General features: G+C 47.1%; 1 protein-coding gene across 30 annotated transcripts in view; it reads right to left on the minus strand.

Annotated features, from left to right (window-relative positions):
• PTK2 (protein tyrosine kinase 2) overlaps positions 1 to 25,752 on the minus strand; it is a 297,953-nt gene that overhangs the window by 255,620 nt on the left and 16,581 nt on the right. For 25 of the 30 annotated variants that reach the window (XM_070075578.1, XM_070075572.1, XM_070075548.1 and 22 more), the window contains exon 2: positions 6,928 to 7,018. The exons of 3 other annotated variants lie outside the window; for them this stretch is intronic. The gene's annotated coding sequence lies outside the window, so the exon portion shown is untranslated. Of the gene's footprint in view, positions 1 to 6,927; positions 7,019 to 22,345; positions 22,911 to 25,752 lie in introns of those variants that run through there. 2 more of the 30 variants (XM_070075551.1, XM_070075552.1) reach the window with 2 other exon arrangements.

Here is a 25,752-nt window from a genome sequence, read left to right on the forward strand (position 1 = left end):
AAGGCACAATCTGAGAAGCAGGTAACAAACACTGGCAGTAAGTGGACAGCTAAAAGGTTATGTTGGCGTCTGCGATCACAAAGGCCAAGGACTTCTCATCCTCCTTGCCTTGGCATTGCCAACTGGGAGATCCACGTGCTCAGGGCCCTTCCGTCACCCCTGACGGTCAGCTATGCCATGAAGTGGCATCTCTCCAACGGCATGCTTGCCCTCTCCCCAGCTGAGCTAACACAAAGCAGTTCCTTAAATTTCCTGTTGGTCATTCATCTTGTTCTTGCCTGAAAGCAAGTGTGGTACCAAAACACTAATGTGTGCACTGACGAACTGTCCCGTTAGCCAGATTCCAGGGTCTTTACGTTTGTGTGCCATGCCTGTAAGATATATCCATGAATCAGTTCGTAAAACGAACAGTTTAAGAACACTGAAATTCAGTGTTCCTGATATACCATACATTCAGACTACTGGACATCAGAAATTTATCATCCGTGTTAAACATTCTGAATGTTGTATTTCCCATGTTAACACGCAAAATCTTGCAAGATGCCACAATATAGGCTTTTTTTTGGGTGGGGGGGTAGGCAGAGTTAGACAGTGATAGAGAAAGAAAGAAAGGTCTTCCCTCCATTGGTTCATCCCCCAAATAGCCACTACGGCCGGCATGCTGCGCTGATCCGAATCCAGGAGCCAGGTACTTCTCCTGGTCTCCCATGTGGGTGCAGGGCCCAAGCACTTGGGCCATCCTCCACTGCCCTCCCAGGCCACAGCAGAGAGCTGGACTGGAAGAGGGGCAACCAGGACAGAATCTGGCGCCCCAACTGGGACTAGAATCCCGGGTGCCGGCGCCGCAGGCGGAGGATTCACCAAGTGAACCGCGGCGCCAGCCACAATATAAGCTTTTAAGTTACCAAAAAGGACCGCCTACCTCCTTCCTGTTTGCCTTACTCACCTACAGCCTCTCCCTGAAAAGCTCCCAGGAAGAAACCATCTCCCTTCCTCTGAACTTCCCAACACAACGTTTCCTCAACTGTGTCCACCTCCTGCACCCCAGGGCCACGGGCTCCCCAAGCCGGTACCTCTTACAGTGGGCCAGGGGCGCAGCCCCACGCAGAGAAAAGAGGCACCAGTGAACAGACCTGATTGAACGGAACCTTTCATTCAGAACCCTTACTTAACAGAGCCCTGAGCACAGGGAGAGCTCTTAACCAGGAAAGCAAGCAGAGAAAACAAAACAAAACAAAACACAGTAATTCTAAGTCGAAGAAAACAAGAAAAACAGAAGAAAGGAAATACATTAATTGGCCCAACAGTGAGCAATGTTTACACAGTCAAAACCATTAGAAACCAAAACATGGTTACAAAACTCTTTGGGCTATTATAGAATTATGTGAGAAGGATGGGGAGACGAAGGAAGGTGGGTCAAAGACAGAAAATCTCCACGTATCTGAGAGTTCACAATGAACTTGTCTAAAACAGATACACAATGACTAGCACACAAATACTGCTGGAAACAGAGGCACGAGCTTCCAACAGAAACAGTGACAACGCATGATTCCGGGTTCCCTGTGGAGCAGGAGGTGGAGGGCAGGACAGCAACATCCCACACACTGCTCAGGACCAGGGACCTGGGCCACCCCTGGACGGAAGGACATTTCTGATTAAGAAAAAGTTTTTCAAGAGATTGTGTTTTCCCAGAAAATCTGAAATTATACTATTCCATTTTCTAGTTATAAATCTCTTGGGCAACGAGCAGGAATAAAGGGCAGGGAGCTTGTGCTCCAAGTGCCTCTGCACCCTGGAGGAGGCAGCACAGCCAATGGAACCAACCGCCGCAAGTCCCAGCTCCACTTCTCCTCGAGAACCCGCTTTACTTTGAACCTGAGTGTTCAACTGAAAAACCACACACACACACACACACACACAGGCAACACAATTTACCTTCCACACCTGACTGGGTTGCACAGCACCTGGTGCAGATGTGGCAGATCAGACTGATGACCATGACGACCAAGATGGTGATGAAAAACGTGAACTTAACTCACTACTGTGAGGAACTCGGCCCACGTCAAACTACAGTGCAATCAGCCTCCCATTCCTAAATACTACCAAAATGACCTCCAAGATGCTAACTCCAAGTCAAACCTCAATCCTCATCTTGACCTTGCAGCTCATTTGAAAGAGCTGACCCTGCTCCTTGAAGCACCTCCTCCCCTCTGTCCACTCCACCTGCCCTGTGCCCACTGGCAGCCTCTCTCCATGCACACGTAAGAGCAGAGTGACGAGTGACGCCAGAATGCTGCTGGTCGCCCCCTCGCTCTGTGCTCACTGCCTCAGTCAGCAGTGCTCCTCAGCTGTCCACCTGCAGCCCAGTCTTTTCTTCCAAGCTCCAGACATCTCTGCTAGGATCCCCAGCAGACAAATCAAACTTTAAAATGCCTTGAAACCAAATTCACCCACAGTCTTCCATTCTTCTAGCTGGCCCAGGCCAAAAGTCAAGCAAGCTGTCAGCAAATCCTATTAGTTCTACTTGAAAATGCACCAAAAGACTAACTAAACTGTCTGTACCCCCTCAAAGAAAAGAAATTTAGAAGGAACAAGGACCATGTCCATCTAGTTCACATGGGAAAGTCCAGCATCGAACACGGTGCCTAGCATTCTAGACATGTAAGAAGCTTTTTGTTTAAGAACCAGAGTCGGGCCGGCGCCGCGGCTCACTTGGCTAATCCTTCGCCTGCGGCGCTGGCACCCCAGGTTCTAGTCCCGGTCAGGACACAGGATTCTGTCCCACACTTGGCTAATCCTTCGCCTGCGGCTTTGGCACCCCAGGTTCTAGTTCCGGTCGGGGCACTGGATTCTGTTCCAGTTGCTCCTCTTCCAGTCCAGCTCTCTGCTGTGGCCTGGGAGTGCAGTGGAGGATGGCCCAAGTGCTTGGGTCCTGCACCCACATGGGAGACCAGGAGGAGGCACCTGACTCCTGGCTTTGGATTGGCGCAGTGTGCCGGCCGTAGTGACCATATGGGGGATGAACCAATGGAAAGGAAGACCTTTCTCTGTCTCTCTAACTCTGCCTGTCAGGAAAAAAAAAAAAAAAAAAAAACACAACAACAACAACCACAGAGTCCATCTAACTCAACTGTACTCCTATACCCTGGTGCTAAGAAAAGATGCCTTTGTGGCCAGCATTGTGGCATAGCAGGTAAAGCTGCCATCTGCAACACCAGCACCCCACATGGGCACGAGTTCCTGTCCTGGCTGCTCCACTTCTGATCTGGCTCCCTGATAATGGCCTGGGAAAAGCAGTGGAGGACGATCCAAGGGCTCAGGCTCCTGCCACCCACCTGGGAGACCTAGAAGAAGCTCCTGGCTTTGGCCTGGCCCAACCCCGGTCTGTTGTGGCCATCTGGGGAGTGAACCAGCATATGAAAGATCTCTGTCTCTCCCTCTAATTTTTTCCAATAAATAAATCTTTTTTTTTTTTAAGCATGCATTCACAACACACAGGGGTCTGAAGTCTCAGGGCAGCTTTTCCTTTCTGTCCTCCACCCCCTCCCCACACCCCATGACTGAAAGTGCTCTCCACACCTATTCCTCCTACTCTCCTTTGCTCTTCGAGAGGAGGGGGTTCTAGTACTGCATCACAAATGTCTGCTTCCACACAACCTGAAACAACGCAAGGACCACATCTCAGCTCTGTGCAAGCAGAGCCACCCTGACGGGCTCCCCTGGGCCAGAAGCTCAGCCACATGTGCAGTGGAATTCAGGCCCCAGCACGGCACCAACCCTGCCCCTGGGTGGGAGAGCAGTCTCACCCACAGGGCCTGACCATCTTCTCCAGGAAGGGCAGCACAGGAACACTGCGTGAGGCTGTTTTCATGGGCTTATATATCTTCAAATGCCAAAGAGCAAGCCAAACCAGATGAGTCCATTCTGTCCTGGTGCTGTGAAGCTCCAACAAATGATGAGCTGGAAAAAAGAACTTCTCTGGGATACGCAGTAAACATAATTCATGGGCTGGTATTGTGGTGCAGCAGGTTAAGCCACCTCCTACAAAACCAGCATCCCGTATGAGCACTGGTTTGCGTCCCAGCTACTCCACTTCCAATCCAGCTCCCTGCTCATGCGTCTAGGAAAGCAGTAGAAGACGGCCCAAGTGCTAAAGACCCTGCCACCTACTCGGAGGCCACATGGAGTTCCAGGCTCCTAGCCTCATCCTGGACCAGGCCTGGTAGATGCGGCCATCTAGAGAACTAACCAGTAGAAGGAAGACTGATTCTCTCTCTCTTTCTTCCCCCTCCTCCATCATTCTGCCTTGCAAATAAATAAATCTTTAAACAAACAAACCTCATTTAGCATTTAGTGAAAACTAACAGTGGGTTAAGCAGAGATTTTATAAAGTAACAAAAATATTGCCCTCAAAAACTCAAAGAAACAGGCTGTAAGAAGAAAAGCATAATACAAACAGGGGTAGAGGAAACAGTTCCAACAGCAAGGCTGTGATCTCCTCACAAGTGTAAAACAATCACTCATGGCCCAGAGCAGAGAACCGAACAGGCCCTTCTCTCTTTGCCCACCAGGAGCAGCAGGATTGCATAAATAGGAGTGAGACTTCTGGGCCTTGCTAGGAAATTCAAAGGGCATGACATAATTTCCCTTCTCTAATCCTCAGAAACACAGGCAGATGTGAGCAAACAAGGAGAACAAAAGAGGAGGGTGAACTGACCCATACATGGAGAAGCAGTCTTACTCCAAACACATTTGCAAGGTCAAATTCAACATTTATAAAGTAGCATGAATTCATGATTCCATGAAGTTCAAATCATCAGGCACTTACTGTAGCAACATATTGGTAAAACAAAACGCTCACCAAAAGAGAGATTTGTGACTCTTCTATGAACCCATCTATCCTTGATTTACCACCAGACTTAGAAGAAATAGCAGTCTTTGGAAAACAAAGTGGGAAAGATTCTCAACTCTGTAACTTCCGTAATACACAGTGTGGAAAAACACTACATACTGCAAACCACAAATCACCTAATCTCTCTAGGGATGTATTCCTCTCATTAACATGAGAAAAATACCACTAAATAACCACTAACCATTTTGAGTGCTGGACACATTACATGTAGCCCACAGTATCTTGATAACAATCCCATCGGGGAGACCCTAGAATGATCTCTGTCGGACAAGAAAACTAGGTTTGGGTAGATTAAATAATAAGAGAAATTACAGTAGTCCTTTCTTCTTCACAGCTTGTTTCTGGGCTCCAGTCACCCAGGATCGGAAAATATTAGATGGAAAATTCCAGAAATAATCCATTTTTAAGTTTTAATTATGCGCCATTGTGAGTAGTATGATGAACTCTCCCCACCATCGCACGTGAGACGCCCACGGTCCTCGTCTGGTATATCCACGCCATACAGGCTACCCAGTCACCAGTCGCTTCACAGCCCTCTCGGTCAGCAGATCTACGATGGCCACATGATGGAGCTTCTGTTTAAGCATCTCTGTTTATGTGAAAATGACCCTCGAGTGCTCTAGTGACACTGGCAACCCAGATATGCCAAGAAGATACAAGGTGCCTCCTCCTGAAAAGTGGAACAGTAGGGGCCAGCACTGTGGCACAGCAGGTAACACCATGGCCTGCAGTGTCAGCATCCCACATGGGCTCCAGTTTATGCCCCAGCTGTTCCACTTCCAATTCAGCTCCCTGCTAATGGCCTGGGAAAGCACTGAAAGATGGTCCAAGTATTTGTTGTTGTTGTTGTTGTTGTTTTTGACAGGCAGAGTGGACAGTGAGAGAGAGAGACAAAGGTCTTCCTTTGCCGTTGGTTCACCCTCCAATGGCCGCCACGGCCGGCGCGCTGTGGCTGGCGCACCGCGCTGATCCAATGGCAGGAGCCAGGTGCTTCTCCTGGTCTCCCATGGGGTGCAGGGCCCAAGCACTTGGGCCATCCTCCACTGCACTCCCGGGCCACAGCAGAGAGCTGGCCTGGAAGGGGGGCAACCGGGACAGAATCCGGCACCCCGACCGGGACTAGAACCCGGTGTGCCGGTGCCGCAAGGCGGAGGATCAGCCTAGTGAGCTGCGGTGCCGGCCTGGTCCAAGTATTTGGACCCCTGCCGTCCACGTAGGACACCCAGATGAAGCTCCTGGCTTTGGCCTGGACAAGCGCTGGCCGTTGTTGCCATCTGGGGAGTGAACCAGAGAATGGAAACTATCTCTGTCCCACTTTGTAACTCTTGAAAAATAAATACATATGTCTTCAAAAAAAAAAAAAAAAGTCCTTGACCTAATAAAGAAAAAATAACAATCATAGGCTGAGGTTGCTAAGATCTACAGTTAAATGATTATGCCCAAATTATAAATTAAAGTTTATCACAGGTATGTAAGCAAGGGAAAAAGACACAGTACTTAACGGGCTGCAGTACTGTCCACCATTTCAGGCACCCACTGGAGGTCTTGGAAAGTATCCCAAGTGGATAAAGGGGCTGCCCCAACATGGCGTCCAGACACCAGAGACACAGTGAAGCACACACTGTATGAAGCCCAGCTCTGCCATTCACTTAGCAACCTTCGTCTTCTCTGGATTTCAGTTCATGCAAGCAGAGTAAACAGTGAACCTTCCTCACAAGGTTACTGTGAGGATCCAATCAGTAACTATAATTTACAGCACCCATAACGTATCAGACACTGCTCTAAGCACACTGTAACTGTTATTAACCACTGCTATTATACTTCTTTCCTATCTCAGAGAAAACCATGTTTGTGAAGCAGCTACACTTGGCAGCATGAACAACTGTCTCCCTTCACCTACTCTGCGAATCCACTACCTTCATTTCCACTCTAGTCAGAGACCCCAAGACAGGTGAAAGACAAACATAATAAAGCAGAAAGTCAAGATACAGATGCAGCAAGAGACTTAGACTTACAGTTCAGAAGGCCACAATAACTCTGTGAAGAAATCAAACGATTTTTAAAATACTCCTAGTTTCTTTCTTCTGTCCATAGCAGTCAGAGGACCTTAAAAAAAAAAAAGATGCATATAAATAACCACCTTTATTTCACTGCTTTACCGAAGCTCAACTATGTTCACCACCTTATACTTGGCTTCTTCATGGCCTACCACGCACATTGCACTAGAGCTCAAATGAAGAATGGAAAGAAATCAAGGCCTGTCTTCAAACCCATATTCATGCATATCTGTTTCTCTGCCTCTTTAACACTCTCTCTCTTTTTTAAGAGACACAGTTTTTTTTCTCTCCACCCACAACCCACTGGTTCAGTCCCCAAATGCCCACACTGGCCAGGGCTGAGTTGAACTGAAACAGGAAGGCAGGAACTCAATCCAGATTTCCAACATGGAGCCGGGGGTGGGGGGCACAGGAACCCAATTATATGAGCCATGAGCCATCATCATTGCTACCCAGAGTCTGCATTGGCAGGAAGCTAGAATCAGTAGCTATGGCCATATAACAAACTTGAGTACCTTGATGGGTAAGCTAAATGCCCACCCCTACATCTTTACTCTAATTGAAGGAATACAAATCAGATAGCCGAAAACTACTAAAACAACAACAAAATAAATTAATCTGGCATACAGTTAACTAATAAGTTCAGGGTAAGATGACACACAACATACACACCTACTCCACTTCCTCCCACTAAAGTTAAAGAAATATTTTTAAAAAACAAGATTTTTAAAATGTAAAAAACCAAGAGAGGAATTACAACAGAATAAAGAAAAAAGTCACAAAATTTCCAAGGCTGTGAGAAAAGCTAACAAGGAAGACAGAAATCAAGGCAAACAGGAAAAGGAGAAAAGAAAAAAAACTTGGAGGAAGCAGGAACAATAGCAGACTGGAAGCACAGTAATGACTAAGCAGCCCCAAGACAGCCAGACCCTAACTACGCCAGCAGCCAGCAACACTGAGAACCACGCCTGCTCATGGCAGTGCCCAGACAGCTCGTAACCGGCAGCACCTACTGCAGACAGACTGGGGGCAAGTAACAGCGCTGGCGAAGTCTGCTGACACTGCAACAGGAGCCTCATCACCATGCCTTGATGGAACGTGTTCTCCCCAACTCTGACAGAAGACTGGAAAAAGCATTTTGGACTAGAGCCAACTAGTCCAACCCTACTCAGCAGGGGTGGACTTGGCCACTGAACCCATGCCCAGTTCCTCCATCACCCCGACCCACACAGCTTCCACGTAAAGGAATCAGGGCTCTACCCTGCAGGAAACAGACCATTAGAATATTCTTGGGGAATCTGATCAGTCTAAGAAGAAAGATCTAAAGAGGCCAATACTGGGGATTCCCCAAAAAACGGTCTGCCCTGAATATCCTGATTGTAAGTTAAAAGGCTCCATTCATGTACTTAAGGCTTCCAAAGAAGTTTTTGATTTATCTCAAGAAAATAGTATCAGGCTTGTGAGAAGAGCCTCTGACATGTAGAAAGATAGAGTCCCACAACAGGAGAAAAGAAAAGGGGAAAACGCAAGTCAGGAAAAAGAGACTGTGTACACTAGCGATCACCTAAAGGATGCTCTCAGAGGGCACAGAACAGCAGAAGGAACTTAAAAAAAAAAAAAAAAAAAAAAAGAGTCTTTGGAAATTAAAGAACCTGGTAAGCAGAACTTTAAAAGCTCAAGAAGAAGGTTAAGTCAAACTGAACTCAGCTCCACGAAAGCAGAACAGAAAGGCAAAAAAGAAGCAAGGAAAAATAAAATGAAATGAACACACAAAAAACTGACAGACCTTGTCCAGGAGAGACAAGTTCTTAATAACAAGGCTCTCAGGGCCGGCGCCACGGCTCACTAGGCTAATCCTCTGCCTTGCGGCGCCGGCACCCCGGGTTCTAGTCCCGGTCGGGGCGCCGGATCCAAGATCTCTCAGGTACTGTATTACTGCAATAAACTTCTAACAGATCCTTCTTTACTGTGGTGCCCCCTTCCATTCAATCTCCTCACCAGTACCAGAGTGACCTTTCCTAAAATGAATTATGTCAATTGCTTAAAAGTCTTCAATGGCCCCCATTATCAGGCTATTAGAAATTCTTTGCTTAGAACAGCAGTTCTCCAACAGTGTTCCTTTACCCTGTAGATGTTTATCTGCACGATCAAAGCACCCCTTCAAAGCATTCACTGACCCCACTGTATCTCACAGCATCCCTCCCACTCAAAACAGAGCTGACCATGACCAGAACCCTTAGTTTCTTATTTTACTTCCTATCATCTCCCCATGCCCCGCCCATCAACTACTCCACTTTCCCTTAACACTGGTCCTTCCTCTACTCTACCCAACTTACTCCTAACTCCTCATCAGCCCTCAAAACCCAGTTAAGTAGAACCTCAAGTCTGCCAAGACCCTGCTCCCACCCAAGATTGATGGGGACACACTATCTTGTGCATGTATGTCTCTATCACATGACCCTGTCCCACTGTGCTATAACCAACCATGTACTTCTTCCTCCAATGACTGGAGTGACTTCACAGAGACAGGGCCCTACCCCAAAGACCTTGGGATGAGGACCAGGTCTCAGAACCAAGTGCAGGGCTAGCTACAGGAGTATATACAAAGTTCTTTTTTCCCCTCATTTACTCATATTCTGATAATATGATATGATATTCTCAAATGATAACACAAATAGCCCCATTCTGGGGAACTAAAATTCAAAGATAGACAGACCTTGCTTATCCTTAAAAGAGTTTAACTAGTCGTTATCCACAGGAAAACAACATGTAGCTATATCCTTCTCCTCAAAAGATGGTGTAAGTTCGCTCACAGCTTACAGAATTCCAATGACCCAGCCTTCACTAATGGATACAGAACCAAATCCTTACAATGCTGTCCTGACATGGCACGTACCACGTTCTATGAAAGAGGGTCACCTGAGCATTAGGACATCTGACTTCTAGTATTGCCGAAAACAGTCCTTGCTACTTTTGAAGAAAAGAAACCCTAATTCCTGACTGATCAAGCCCACTCTAGCTTTCTAGTCTGACATCTCCCACCCACCATGCCCTTCCAGGAACGTTACAGAGCAGTCTGCACCCTGTCTCACACCTGTGTGCCATCTGCTGCGCCCTCCACCTGGCTCTGCTTGGACGCACAAGCAGTGGGAGCAGCCCTGCCTCTCTTCCGCATTCCGGCAGAATTCCCTCACTGCATACTGGAATTTCCTGAGCGACTGACACAGCGCACTCGGCACTGGAGACACAGCAATGAGCAAGGGGGACGCGGCCCCGCCCCAGAGGTGTGGCTTCCTGCTCAGCACTCCGTTGAGTAACGCTCAATCTTGCCTCATGAGATAAGCAGCAAGACTGCAGGGACAGCTCTGTAGCCTCAGGACTTACACTCCAGGTCAATATTTTAAGCACTACTAAACAAAACCAAAGTGAAGGTCCCAGCCAGTTGCAGTCGGAAACACTTGCTGTCTGCAGACTGCTCTGCTTGCCTTTCTGTGAGCACTGTAGCCCTAAAAACAGCATCCATGGAAATCAGGCTCCTCAAGAGGCTTTCCCCCCCTGATGAATCAGAGAGCAAAGAAACCAAGCCAGTCACTCCCCACATCCTGTCTCCGTCCACCACGGTCCACCAACAGTACGCATGCCTCTGAAACAGCACCCAGGCCCCATGACAACCGCACACTTCACGGAGGCACGAGTGACCTCACCAAGGAATAGAGAGATGCATGTACTAGCTTTGAGGGCCTCAGCCACATTTGAATAATTGTCCTTTGCTTTGGTTTGTATTTCAAGCAATAAGAACACTATTCCACCAGTACTAAACCCAAACAGCAAGAGGCAACTTAATGCATGCTGAGTTCTAACTCTCCCACTTACCCCATTATTTAACTCACTCTTAATTAAGTATACAAACCAATATTTTAACTATGAAATTGATAAGATGTAAGAACGAAAATTTCAATTAATTCAAATAGGGCATAAAGCAGATATTTCCTGAACCATTTCATTAAAATGCTTAAATCACCTTGTCCCAGATGAATAAACAAACATAACAAACTTGGCTTACTGCACCATGCAACATTTGCTCAACCCCCTAAAGGCATCTGTAGGGTGAGTACTCCTGGTCCTTTCTGCATGAATGGGTTTATTTTTTTAAAGAAGATTTTGTTTTATTTTTATTTGAAAGGCAGAGTTACAGAGACCGGTAGAGACAGAGAGAGGTCTTCCATCCTCTGGTTCACTCCCCAAATGGCTGCAACAACTGGGGCTGGGCCAGGCCAAAGCCAAGAGCCAGGAGCTTCTTTCCAGGTCTCCCATGTGGGTGCAGGGGCCCAAGCACTTAGTTATCCTCAGATGCTTTCCCAGACGCATTAGCAGGGAGCTGGATGGGAAGTGGAGCAGCCAGGACTCAAACCGCTGCCCATATGGGATGCTGGTGCTGCCAGTTGGGTCTTTAATCCGCTATGCCACAGTGCTAGTCATGAATGGGTTTAAGTTAAGACAGGAACAATACACACCTGGGCTGCTCAACTCTTTTCCCCTCCTAACCTACACACTAACTTTTCCACCAATGACACATTCCAAATCTGTACTTCATTATGCAATCGAATACTGCCTTTCACCACCTTGCTTAGAGTGCTCTCATTGCAATGCACAACCCCAACACCTTTCCACAATCCACTCACTAACCACGGACAGTCGGTACCTTCCTGATGAGGACAAGCTCGCATCTGTAGGGTGTTTGGCACGTTAGTTCAGTTATCCCTTCACAAGACCAACTGGCTGCTATTATTATTTCCATTTTACATGTAAGGAAAGTAAGTCTTAAAAGAAGTTAATAGAGGCTGGCGCTGTGGTGTAGCAGGTAAAGCTGCCACCTGCAGTGCCGGCATTGCTATATGGGCACCGGTTCAAGTCCCGGCTGTTCCACTTCCAATCCAGCTCCCTGCTAATGCACCTGGGAAAGCAGCAGAAGATGGTCCAAGCCCTTGGGCCCCTACACCCATGTAGGAGACTCAGAGGAAGCTCCTGGCTCCTGGCTCCGGATAAGCCAGGCTCCAGCCACTGAGGTCATTTGGGGAGTGAACCAGTGAATGGAAGACCTCTCTCTCTCTCTCTCTCTCTCTCTCTCTCTCTGCTTCTGCCTTTGCCTCTCTGTAACTCTGCCTTTCAAATAAATAAATAAAATCTTTAAAAAAGAAAAGAAGTTAATAAATTTCCCAAGGTCACATAGCAAACAAGGGAGAAATCCAGGATTCAAAAACTAGCTTATCAATACTCTTGAAATGACAATGGTATTCTGGCCTCCCAAATCACTTAATGTTACTGTTCCAACAATACACAAGATCAGCACTTGGTGAAGCAAGCAGGACAGAAACACTCTTCTGACTGAGCGACATTCAGTAATGATATGGAGAACCGGGCAGGAAGGTTAGGCACCAACAAAGCCTTGCACTGTGGCTCAGTGGGTTAAGGCCACAGCCTGTGGCGCCAGAATCGCATATGGGCCCAGGTTCAATTCCTGGCTGTTTCACTTCTGATCCAGCTCCCTGCTAATGTGTGTTGGAGGGCAGTGGAGGATGGCCCAGGTGTTTAGGCCTCTGAACCCATGTGGGAGACCCAGGGGAGGCTCCTGGTTTCAGCCTAGTCCAGCATCGGCCATTGCAGCCATTTTAGGAATGAACTGGCAGATGCAGGATCTCTGTCTCTCCTCTAACTCTGCCTCTCAAATAAATAAATAAATCTTAAAAAAAAAAAAAAGGTTAGATACAAATAAGTGAGTCAGAATTTCTGCCAGCTCTGCATTGCAACTCTATCGATTTAATTTGCCCACTTCCCTGGGATGCAGCAGTGTCTCACCAAGACCACGATGGCACACTGGGAGTTAAACGCTTCACAGAGGCCATCATGAAAACCCAGGAAGTCTCACACACACTGAACTCTACCTGTCTCATAAAAGAGACTGATAACATGGGAGGTGCCCTCTTAGGTCACAACCATGCTTGGGGATCCTTCTAGGGCCTCCCCTGCCCCTCCTCCTCAGAGGCAACTCCACACAACCGTGACAGGTATGGTTTCTCTTTTAAATAAATCTTGTCTTCACCTGTGCATTATACTATGCCTCTGCTTTGAATTCTTATCACTGTGGGGACAGGAACCTGGAATAAAGATTAAGATACCTAGAAGATACATAGGCTCATAACAATATGACATACTGACAAATTAAAGAATATATAGTGGTGCTGGCATTGTCGGGTAGCAGGCAAAGCCGCTGCTGTGATGCCAGCATTCCATATGGGTGCCAGTCCGTGTTCCGGCTATTCCACTCCCAATCCAGCTCCCTGCTAGTAGCACAGAAAAAGCAGTATAGAATGAAATGGCCCCTGCCACCCACATGGGAGACCTGGATCAAGCTCCTGGCTCCTGGCTGGCTCAGCTCTGGCCATTGAGGCCACTTGAGGAGTGAACTAGTGGACAGAAGATTGATCGATCGATCTCTCTCTCTCTCTTGCTTCAAAATAAAAAAAAACCTCTTCAAAAAAAAATAAGACATCTGGCTGGAATCAAGCAAGTAAGCTGGGACCCTGGAAAAACAATGTTTTTGTAAACTTCCAAATAAGGCCTAAACCCAACCACTACGTATTAACCCAGAACATTCTAACACCTGAAGTTATCCGTGAAGCTCTTCCACATTCAGAATATACAACCATTTCATATGGGTTTCCTTCTTCTAAACTCAGTCTACCAAAACTTCCTGTACTACCACAAGTTGTAACCCATATTCTGAAAGAAAAGAGGTCAAAAGTAAACTTCCTGAAAATCAGAAATGCATCAAAAATACGAAGGTGAGTGTGAAAATCATCTGGGCAAACAAAGGCTTCTTTATACTTCAAAAATAACTCCTTAGCCAAAAAAACTTTCTAGCACTAGACTGTGGCACTGTTCAAAAGTGGGAATACTGTACATCATTAATCTGTCCACTGCATAGCTCAAGGTACGCCATGACATGGGGACTAAACTGCGGACTGAATAAACACACAGGGGAAAGGAAGCTGGGAGCCTACTGCATTTTGAAAAGCCAATATTAGCAATAATAATAAACTGTCTACTGTGTATACCAAGCAAATGACAAACAGACTGCTTCCCAGTTCTTAGATCAATATAAAGCAGATGAAGATAAAGATCTGTCTCTAAATCCCTAAAGCAGAAAACAACTACATTGTCAGGAACTTTACTTGCTGAACACCACAGTGACTCTGCCCTAAATAACAGCTCTTATTTCTATGACGTGCCACGTAATAAGAACTATACTCTACATCACATTTATTAAAGTTACTATAACCTCTACTTAACAGATGGGGGGAGGGACAAAACAGATTCAGAGAGGTTGAGCAGCCTGGCGAATATCAAAGGAGCAAGGATCAGATCAGGAATTCAAACACAATCAGTCCAAAGCCTGCTTCTTCACACTATTCCACCCACATCACAAACAGGACCCCCACAAAATCTCAGTGTAAACGGTTTAAAATTAAAAAAAACCAAAAACCAAAAAACAAAAAAACACCATTCTACTGAAGCTAATTAAAAGTCAATCACTACTCAGGAATAAGCCATCCTTGAATCATATGCAAAGGAACTAATGGCTATCATGTACACGTGCAGGTCACGCTGCCTACCTGAAAAAGACAGCAAATGACTCGAGAGTGAGAGACACCAAAAGGATCCAAGTCACAGAGGAGCCGGGAGGAGCTCTCCTGGAGTGACTGGAGGAGGGCGCTGATGGAGACAACACTCCACATCCTGCCCAGCCACTGTGGGTCCTACCAGCTTCCTGCTGACGCACACCTAGGAGGCAGTGATGACGACTCCAGTACAATGGGTCCCTGCCACCCAAGCGGGGAGACAGGGACTGAGTTCCAAGGTCTGGTTTCAATCTGGCACAGTCCAGGTTGTTGTAAAAATGTAGGAAGTGAACCAGCAGATGGAAGATCTTAAGCTCGCGAGCTTGTACTCTCTTGCCTCTGCTTTTGAAATAAAATGAAAATATATAAACCTTTTAAAAGAAATACGAAGTCCTTTGGGCATCATGGCCCCACTGCAGTCCGCAGTTCTAGGTAAGGAGGAATAAGCACACTCCACCTTATCTCTCCCCTTAAAAACAACTAGAACACCTGGACACAGTAACTGCAGAAGCCATTTACTTACTGAGCAGTAAATGGCAGCAGGTGCATTAGGGAAGAAGGCTAGAATCCAAACCACCACATCATCAGATTTAAACAAGATCCAGAGTCTCCTAACAGAACCAAACCATGGAAGATGCAACTGAAACTTAACACAGGAAGAATCAAAATCTGAATTCCCATTGAAAAAGAAAATCAAAGCAAGCCAATACTGAAATGACTCGAGCGTTAGAATTATCCCAGCAATCCTCCCTCACAAGGTTGCCTGCACCCATGTCTGACTACGCACTATCCTTTTGTCTTTTAAAAATCCTGCTTTTCAGGGTCAGAGTTGTGGTAAAGCAAGTTAAGCTGCCACCTGCAGTGCCAGCATCCCATATGGGCACTGGCTCAAGTCCTGGGTGCTCCACTTCCAATCCAGCTCCCTGCTAATACTCCTGGGAAAGCAATGGAGAATGGCCCAAATGCTTGGGCCCTTGTACCCATGTGGGAGACCCAGGTGAAGCTCCTAGCTCCTGGCTTCAGCCTGGCCCAGTCCCTGCCATTATAGTTAAACTTGGGGAGTAAGCCCCTCTCTGCATTTCTCCAACTCTGCCTTTCAAACAAATAAAATAAATTTTTTTAGATTTATTTATTTAGTTTGAAAGGCAGAGTTACAGAGAGGCAGAGTCAGAGAGACCTCTCCTGTCCACTGTTCACTCCCTAGATGGCTGCAACGGCCGGAGCTGTGTCGATCCAAAGCCAGGAGCCAAGAGCTTCTTCCCGGTCTCCCATATGGGTGCAGAGGCCCAAAGACTTAGGCCATTCATCTACTGCTTTCCTAGGCCATAGCAGACAACTGGATCAGAAGTGGAGCAGCCGGGCCTCTAACTGGCACCCATATGGGATGCCGGCACAGAGCTGGGGCAGGAAAGAAGATCCGGCCACCACCTGCAGGGGCCCAAGCACTTGAGCCATCCTCCACTGCTTTTCCAGGCCGTTAACAGGGAGCTGGTTCAGAAGTGGAGCAGCCAGGACTTGAACCATATGGGATGCCCATATGGGATGTCAGCATCGCTGGTGTTGGTTTTATCTGCCCCTTACCTTTATCTCTTTAAGCCACTAGATTTGGGGCTGCTGTTGTGGCATAGCACATAAAGCCACCTCCAAATGCCAGACCTGGAAGAAGCTCCTAGCTTCAGCCTGGCCTGGCCCCAATCATTAGGAGAGTGAACCAGGGGACAGAAGTGCACGCTCTCACTCTCTCTCTCTCTCCCTCCCTCTAACCCTTTCAAATAAATAAATCTTTCAAAAACAAAAAACTACCAGCTTTGACTGTCACCCCTCCAGCAAAAGTTCTCTATCCAAGATTACCAATGACTTCCATACTGCTAAATCAATGTTTGATACTCAATTATTTGACCTGTCAGAAACAACTGACAGCCGATCACTCTCAATGCCAGCATCCCGGCTTCCAGGACACCATCTTCTGTCTTTGTTCTTAGGTCACCACTGGCTCCTCAGTCTCAGGTGCGGCGCCTCTTGTCTCAACCCGTCAACTCCAGAGTCCGCCCAAAGCCTTCCAGTTTCCTCCTACCTACGCTGACCTCCCAGGCACCTCACTTTGTGACTCCGCTGACTGGCCACTGGGCTGTACTGACTGCTGTCAACTCTGCACCACTAACACCTTCTGTAGTCTCCTGTGCAGCAGGAGGTCACAGTTACATTCCCAGAAGCCTCTTCTGCTACAACTCAGGGTTAGTTGAGCAGTGAGAGGCACTCGTGTGAGACTGGTGAGATGAAAAAGAGCCCTGTTGTCTGGGGGCAGCTGCAGGAAGACCGGAAAGGAGGAAGAACAAGTCACCCACTCCAGCAGGGAGCGACACAGCTTCCGCTGCGACCTTCGTGACACGGCAGCAGCACAGGAAGCACTGGGGGCAGCAGCAGGGCCTGCCGAGCTCTGGCTGCTCCAGAGGAGCCCCTGAGAAGAGTCCTGTGAACAGCTGTCTCCTTGACCCGCAGCGCTCCCAGCCTTTCCACCACGGGGAAGCATTCTGCTTCACACTTCACATGCTGGAATGGCAGCAATAGTATGATACATACTTCTTTTGGACTCTGTGTATGGTTCCTGGTTCATAACTCACTCCCCAAGGCAGGCCACAGAAAGGAGAATTTCTCTCCCGAAGGCAGGTCACAGGAGCTCTGAACTGCCATCTTCCTCCGACCTACTTTGTCGGAGGACAAAGATCTCCATTTGAGAAGGCGTCTACCCCACGCCCAGCAGCAAAGAATGCCGAAGAACCTCAATGGCCAGGCCTGTTAGATTTCCCACCCAATCTATAGGCAGTCACACCTATGCAATGAGGTCTCCATAAAAACTCAAGAGGGGCCGGCACAGTGGCACGGCGGGTAAAGCAGCCACCTGAAGAGCCAGCATCCCATATGGGCACCAGTTCAAGTCCCAGCTGCTCAACTTCCAATCCACCACAGCCATTTGGGGAGTGAACCAGCAAGTGGAAGACCTCTCTGTAACTCTTTCAAATAAATTAATAAATCTTTTTTTTTTTTAAGGACACAGCTGTGAGAGGATCCACAGAGCCAACTAGGTGAAGATGCTGGAGGGTGCTGCCTGGAGAGGGGATGTGAGAGCTGTGTCCTTTCTCCCATATCTTGCATGCTGTGCATCCTTCCACCTATATATATATATATTGTTGTTGTTGTTGTTTTGACAGGCAGAGTGGACAGTGAGAGAGACAGAAAGGTCTTCCTTTGCCGCTGGTTCACCCTCCAATGGCTGCCGCGGCCGGCGCACCGCACTGATCCGAAGCCAGGAGCCAGGTACTTCTCCTGGTCTCCCATGGGGTGCAGGGTCCAAGTACTTGGGCCACCCTCCACTGCACTCCCGGGCCACAGCAGAGAGCTGGCCTGGAAGAGGAGCAACTGGGACAGAATCCGGCGCCCCGACCGGGACTAGAACCCGATGTGCCGGCGCCGCAAGGCGGAGGATTAGCCTAGTGAGCCGTGGCACCGGCTGCACCTATATATTTTTAATAGCCTTTATAGTAAACCAATTAATGTGTTTCCCTAAGCTCTGTGGGTTCAAGCCTATTAATCAAACCCAAGGAGGGGTTGTGGGAGCTCTAAAATATAGCCAGGTGGTCAGACGCACAGGCATAGCAATCTAGGGCTTGCAGCTAGTATTTAAAGAGGCAGGGAACAGTCTGGAAGACTGAAGCCTCAACCCGTGGCTCCAGGCAGGCCGTCGGAACTGAGCTGAGACAGCTTGTGTCTGCTGCAGAACTAATGGCCTGCTTCGTGTGGGGGGAGAGCCCTACACTAATGACTTGCTTCTCCCCAAACCCTGATGAATACACTCTGTTAGAGCCAGTTTCTAGATCCGTTACAGAAGTGAAACATTACCACAGGTAAGTGAATAAAACATCCAAGAGACATCTCAAAACTCAAGTCCCAGAGTCAGAGTTGTGTAGTGGACTGGGCTGCCATCTGCCACACCAGCGTCCCGCAAGAGCCCAACTTGAGCCCCGGCTGTTCCGTTTCTGGTCCGGCTTCCTGTTAGAGTGCTGGGAAAGCAGCAGAGGATGCCCCAGGCACCCGGGTCCCTCTCCCTCTCCCATTCCGCAACCCTGCCTCTCAAATAGTGAAACAAATCTTTCCCAAAAAACCTCAAATACTGATTTCACCCTCCAAGTCTTCTTCACACAGTCTCCTCTATCTCAGTTTACGACCACACACTCCCTCCGCTCGGGCCAAAAGCAGACGTCATCCTCAACTCTTTTCTTCCTCCCACACCCCCATCTACTCTTGTCAACAAAATAGAAGGCTCATCCTGCTAATGTCCAAAGACACTGCCCACTGTGCTCCATGTTCACATCACCAAGCTGACCCAAGCCGCCACCACATTCACACAACAGTCACCTAACAGGTCCCCGGTCTGTCCTTGCGCTCACTCCTGCACCCACTCCAAAACAGGTGAGTCAGTTCCAGTCAGATATCATCACTTCTCTGCTCAAATCCCTAAATGAGGGACGGGTGCTGTGGCACAGCAGGTAAAGCCCTGGCCTGTAACGCCAGCATCCCCTAAGGCACCGGCTCAAGTCCCAGCTGCTCCCTTTCTGCCCCAGCTCCCTGCTAACATGCCTGGGAAAGCAGCGGAGGATGTCCCAAGTCTTTGGGGCGCTGCACCACGTGAGCGACCCAGAGGAAGGTCCTGGCTCCTGACATCAGATTGTCTCAGCTCCGGCCATTGTGGCCATCTGGGGAGTGAACCGGCTGATGGACGACCTCTCTCTCTCTCTGTCTCTACCTCTCTACATAACTCTGTCTTCCAACATCAGCTCCCTAAGGTTTTGTCAAAATCTGAGTAGCTGAATTATCTATGGCTTTATTATAACTTTTTCTGAAGACTCTCTCAGTTATCACTTATCAAATATTGGAGAGTTTTGCTATAGATTTGATAATGTTTCTTAATAAATTCAACCTAAATTTACAAGGCAAAACAGTGCTTATAAGAGACACTTATACCACAGTAAAGTCACTGCGGTGAGAGCTACCATCTGAGTCACAAGTGACGTCAAGCTTCTTGATGCACTTCTGCTGTCAGAAGTTAAGGCAAGCAGCAGGGTTTCCATTCCCGTGCAAATGTGCACAGCTAGTTTCTTCGTTTCTGCAGCTTTTTTTCCAGAACCCTGATGCAAGTGTAAAGAAAATTACACAATTGAGGAGCTTACACCTAACCAACTGAAAGTGATTAACCTGCAATGTAATAAAATACTAAAAGGCAAGTATCAAAAAGAACCTAATAAGTTCTACAAATGCCTTCTAAGCAATGATTCTGCTTAATTAAAGTATAGCCCTGGGGCAGGCACTAGGGCACAGTGGGTTAAAGCCCCAGCCCGCAGGGCCATCATCCCATATGGGCACCAGCTCAAGTTCCAGCTGCTCCACTTCCTATCTGGCTCCCTGCTAATGCACCTTGGAAAGCAGCGAGGATGGCCCAAGTCCTCAGGCCCCTAGACCCACAGAGGAGATCTGGAAGAAGCTTCTGGCTCCTGGCTTCAGATCAGCTCAGCTATAGCCATTGCAGCCATTTGGGGAATGAACCAGCAGATGGAAGATCTCTCTGTCTCTACCTCTCTCTGTAACTCTTTCAAATAATTTCTTAAAAAAATCTTTAATATATATATTTATATATAGTCCTGGACTTTTATCAGTAATTTGCAAGTATCAATTAGTATCAAAAATTTTTTTAATTTATTTATCTGAAAGGCAGAGTTACATATAGGGAAAGACAGAGAGATCTTCAATCGGCTGGTTCACTCCTCAAAGGGGTGCAGTGGCTGTGGCTAGACCAGGCCAGAGCCAGGAGCCTGGAACTCCATGCAGGTGTCCCACATGTGTGGCAGGGGCCCAAGCACTTGCGCCAACTTCTCCTGCCTTCCCAGGAGCATAAATACAGAGCTGGACTGGAAGCAGAGCAGCCAAGACCCAAACCAGCGCTCATGTGAGATGCCAGCATCACAAACGGCAGCTTACCCTGCTGTGCCACAACACCAGCCACCCTGTAATTAAATTTGGTAACCGGGAACACTAACTTTGAATCCCAATTAAGGAAAATATTATTCACCTCCTCTCTCAAAAACAAACCCCAAGGGCCAGCATTGTGACCAACTTCTTAGTTGGTTTTCTTCTTAGCTGGTTTTCTTGTTAAGTAAATTTTCCATTTTACATTTATTCCTAATAAATTTCACCTTATTGATTTAGCACTTCATTATAACCTGTCAAAATATTTTAAAATCCTAATTCTAAAAATGAGCTGTCTCCCAGCTTGACTTCTGTTCTTTATTCAAATCACAATGGAAATGTCAGACAGGACAGGTGTCAAGTACGCCACACTCCGGGAGACACCCTCACGTGTGTACAGACATTTTAATTGTTTCAGTTTGGTGGTAAATGAGACTGCAAGTGGTTGCAACAGACCTTCTACCTAAAGGAAAATAATTTCTTGAGCTCCCTAGTAACAGCAGGAATAAAAATGTGCTTTTCTAGGGTTCAGGTAGTAAAGGATTAACTCTGCCCAAAGAGAAGGTCGGCCCTTTGCCCACCTTCAAGGAGGCGACCTCCAAGTCTTCACAATCTCCTGCCCGAGAAAGCGGTCTGCTTGCCCGGACACTGGGCAGCACGGGACACCAGCTCTGTCCTCGGCAGGCAAGCAGTCAGCCTTGCCCGCAAGAGAACCCCAAGAGACACCTTAGACACCCAGGCTCAGGGGAGCTCTGCTGGCTAACAATCTCTGTGCATGCTGCACCACTCCTCTGCTAGGCCGACAGGCACTGTCCACACAACCCCAGTGAAAGAGGACAGAAACTGATACTGGTCTCTCCTGCACCCTGCCCTGTATGTGTTCCCTTGTACCTTTTGCATTCATGATAATCTGCCCTTAACAAAGGTCACTATTCTTCTCAACAGGAGAGAACTCTCAGACAGAACTCTACCTCCAACCTCAACTCCTGAAATGCTACCCCGTCTGGCGCAATGCAATCTCACCAAGTTCACCAGGTCTCTGCAGGAACTGCTATTATCCGTAGTCTGTAATTCCTAAATTACATGCAATAATGCTGGCATTCAAAATGAACCACTGCAAACTCCAGGACATCAACGTGCTCTCAAGTAGTCACCAGCTGCCCTGTTTCTCCTGCTCTTGTACCTATGGACTCACTAAAACAAGAGGATTAAGTATTGTTTTACAACTCATTAGTCACACATTTCTAACCTGAATAAAAGAAACGGAACTCATTCTTGATGTTGGCACATGCTAATTAAAAGTGACACCATCTCTCACAGCCATATGAATATTAAAATATGCTGAAGAGCCTAATATCCAAAAGCATGTTGAACACATTCCATGCCAATCCAGAGTCCCCAAAACCTGGCTGGCCTTCCATTACCCAAAATATGTCTTGTTTTATCCTTTAGGGGAAAGGAAGAAGCGGGGAGAGCACAGGGATGCAGCTGAACTCAGTGAACAGCCGCCGTGTCCGCATTTACCTGGCAGTTTGAGTGACTCGCTTTCCCAACCACCACAAACCTCCACAGTGCACCAGATGTGGACAGTCTAACAAGGGATGTGTCCTCCTTTAGAAATCTGATGACAGCTCTACAATCCCCAGGGAAAAAGACACGTTCATAAACAATCCGCTTACAGTTTCAGGGCTTCATGGGCCTCGAAGAGACGGTCGACTCCTCAAAGCCAGCTGTTTGAAGATGAGTATATTCCGGGGGCAAAGTAGCACTGAGCGCGCCATGAGCCACTCACCCAAGGAGCCGGGGAGCCTCTCTGGAGTGACCCTCGTCTCCTCTCAGCCTTTCCACTCAGAAGCCGGCCACAGCCTGCAGAGTGACTCCCACGGAGGAAGCTTCAAATCAGTCCTTCCCTCGCCATTTCCCGAAGGCCTTCTTCGTTTATTTGTACAACATAATCTTAGAAGTAAAAGACAGACACTGTGCAATCAGATCTGAACTCTGCCCCTTACACTCACTAGCTGGAGGGCAGAAGGCAAGACACTTCCCCAACCTCTTGGGGATTACTGAAATACCTTCCTTCCTGAGCTTAACCACCAGGCCTGCTTATAAGCCTGATTTTGTCCATCCAAGACATGAAAAATGTCTATCAGAATCAAGCACAACCGCTCTGCTGCTGCCTAATGGCACCTCCTCCTGCACCCAACCCAACCTGACAACTCCAGGCTTGACAAGACGTTCAGTTCCACAAAAGCCCAGCCTCTCCTACCTCCCTGCCTTCCAAAGGAGTGGAACGCCCTTCCTGCTTCCTATCTTCCACTCCACTAACATCTGCAGAGATCACCAGAGCTGGCTGCACCCGGCTTTTGTATGGTTCCAGGTCTAACAATGGTTTTTACACTTTTAAAGAGGTGTTTTGCAGGGGAAGAAAGAAAGAAAAAAGAACACGTAATAGGCTATACGTGGCCCCCCAGATACTGAAGTATTTATCCTTTAACAGAAAGTCTGCCACCCCGAGCTCAGGCACCACTGGAGATTATCCTGCGGGTTCGCAGAGCGTGGTGCCCACATCATTCTGCAGGCACTGAAACCCATCAGTCTCACAGCTTCTCGGATTGATACCCTAGGGCTTAACCACTGTACCAGGCACAGAACAGTATCTAATACACGCTCAACAAATGAATTAACTGAATGAACCAGCTCCAGAACCAACTGGTGGGACACACAGATGGAAAGGCTGGGCCATCAGTAGTGAACACCACCAAGTCTGTTAAAGACACTGACAGGCAGCTCACTCTACAGCATGCACAACACGGAGGCTGAGATCACAAACACTGCATCTGACAGAAAAGGGCACCGGGCAGCACAGACACGAAGTAACTTGCCACAAATCCCATGACCAAAGGCAGGGCGCCAGCACTTCAACCTAGGTCTTCTGTTTCTTAAATAAAATGCTTCTTTGTGAGACTGCGCTGTCTGTCTCTCAACACAAATTAGACACTTTCGATTACCAACGACTGAGACCTTATGGGCGTATAGGACACATAAAATTTAATATCTGACCCATTAATTTCGACAGTATTCGAGTTAAACGCTGCTTTTTAAAATGAAAATCAAATGGATACCCAGATACAAATAGGCTAAAAGCCCTCAAATTGAACACAAACTAAAAATTGTTAAGTTCATTTTTTTAACCAGTCCTTGAGAAAGCCACACAAAATTAGACAGCTTAATTAACAAATGCCACTGCCAGGAAAGCAGCTGCAGTCACAGCATGAACCCCTGTGTGTCAGCTGAGCTAAAACAAACCAGCAATTGAGGTAGTGCTTGTCTTTATGCTTCAGTGTGGGCAGCCCAGAGCCCACAGCTGATTATGGACGTTAACACCATCAGCATAAATGTTTCCTGAGGCAAAAAGAAATGTAAGAAACTATCAACTTTTAAAAAGCTTAGTTTCACATGAAAAGTTTCCGAGTAGGAACCAAAGTCTCAGCCAAATCCAACTACAAATCAGGTCCATGTAAGATAACACGGGTCTCCTGGCTTCAATCCGGTCCAGCCCCGGCTGCTGGCTACTTGGAGAGTGAATCAGAGGATGAAGACCTCTCCTTCTGTCACTCCCTCATCTCTGTCTTTAAAATAAAGGTTTTGTTTTTTTTTTTAAAGGTAACACTAAGTTCAAAGAATTGGGCCCATACATAATACACTGTCTAGCTATAATCCAATTTTAGAAGTCAGTCTCAAAATAAAAAAGGGGGGAAAATTCTGCTGTTTGGAATTTATCAACGTGTTAAAATAAAACATGAATCACCCAAGGATTCTTAATGGAAATTTGAAAACATGCCTACACACTGGCCATATTGCTTGAATAGAAAAAATAAATGGCTTATGAACTAAATAACAATGACACTTTACATCAGAAGTTACCATCACATACAGCAAGATAATAGTCAAGAGAAGGAGTGACAAAGCCAATGATATTAAAGAACTTTAGTTCCAAGATATCACAAGGCAACAGATAAACCATCAATTGCAGAAAAATATCCATAACATGCAATGAAAAAGAATTGTAATTCAGACACAGAACAATAAAAAAATGCACAGGAAGAAAGAAAATAGACCAGAGACTTCACGGGTACTTCACAGAAGACAAAACAGATACGGTCAATAAATTGCTTGACATCAATAATAAAGGAAATTCAAATTAAAGCCACAATAACATACTATGACACATCCACCAGACTGGTAAAACTGACAAAGTCGGACAAAATAAACCACTGACAAGGATGTGGAGCAACCAAGAACTGCTCCATGTATTCGTGGATATATAAACTGGAACAACTACTCTGCAAAGCAACTTGGCAGTAAGCAGTCAAGCTACAGACTGGCTGGTCCATGACCCAGCAGTCTCACGACTCGGCATGCAGGCCAGGCACAGCCGCACCCCTGGGCAAAGGAGCTTCCCACTGTGCAGCAGCAGCAAGACTGGAAACACACCAAACACCCACCAACTGCAGGCTGAATTATCCACAGCAAAAATGAACTCCAAAAGCGTACAGCACCACAGCTGAGTCTTGGAAGATTAGTGCAGAATGGGTAGAAAGCAAGTCACCAAAAAAGACACACAGTGTGGTTCCCCAATAGAGTTCAAAAGTGACAAAACTAAGACAAAGTTGAGAAATGATGACCACCAAACTCATCCAATGACCACTGTTTTAAGTGGTGGAATACAGCAATGAACAAACAAGACATTTTGTCCCCATAAAATCTGTATCAGGTGCCAGTGCTACAGCATAGTAGGTAAAGCCTCAGGCTGCAGCACAGGCATCCCAAAGGGTGCCGATGAGTGTCCTGGCTGCTTCTCGAATCCAGCTCTCTGCTATGGCCTTTGAAAGCAGTAAAAGATGGCCCAAGTGCCTGGGCCCCATGCCTGCATGGGTGACCCAGAGGAAGCTCCTGCCTCCGAGTCACACAGCTCCAGCCATTACAGTCATTTGGGGAGTGAAACAGAAGATGGAAGATCTTTCTCTTCATCTCTCCCTTTCTCTGTCTGTAATTCTACCTCTCAAACAAATAAACAAACTCTTTA

This window comes from Oryctolagus cuniculus, chromosome 6, assembly GCF_964237555.1.
Source record: "Oryctolagus cuniculus chromosome 6, mOryCun1.1, whole genome shotgun sequence".
In the NCBI taxonomy this organism is placed as follows: Eukaryota; Metazoa; Chordata; class Mammalia; order Lagomorpha; family Leporidae; genus Oryctolagus; species Oryctolagus cuniculus.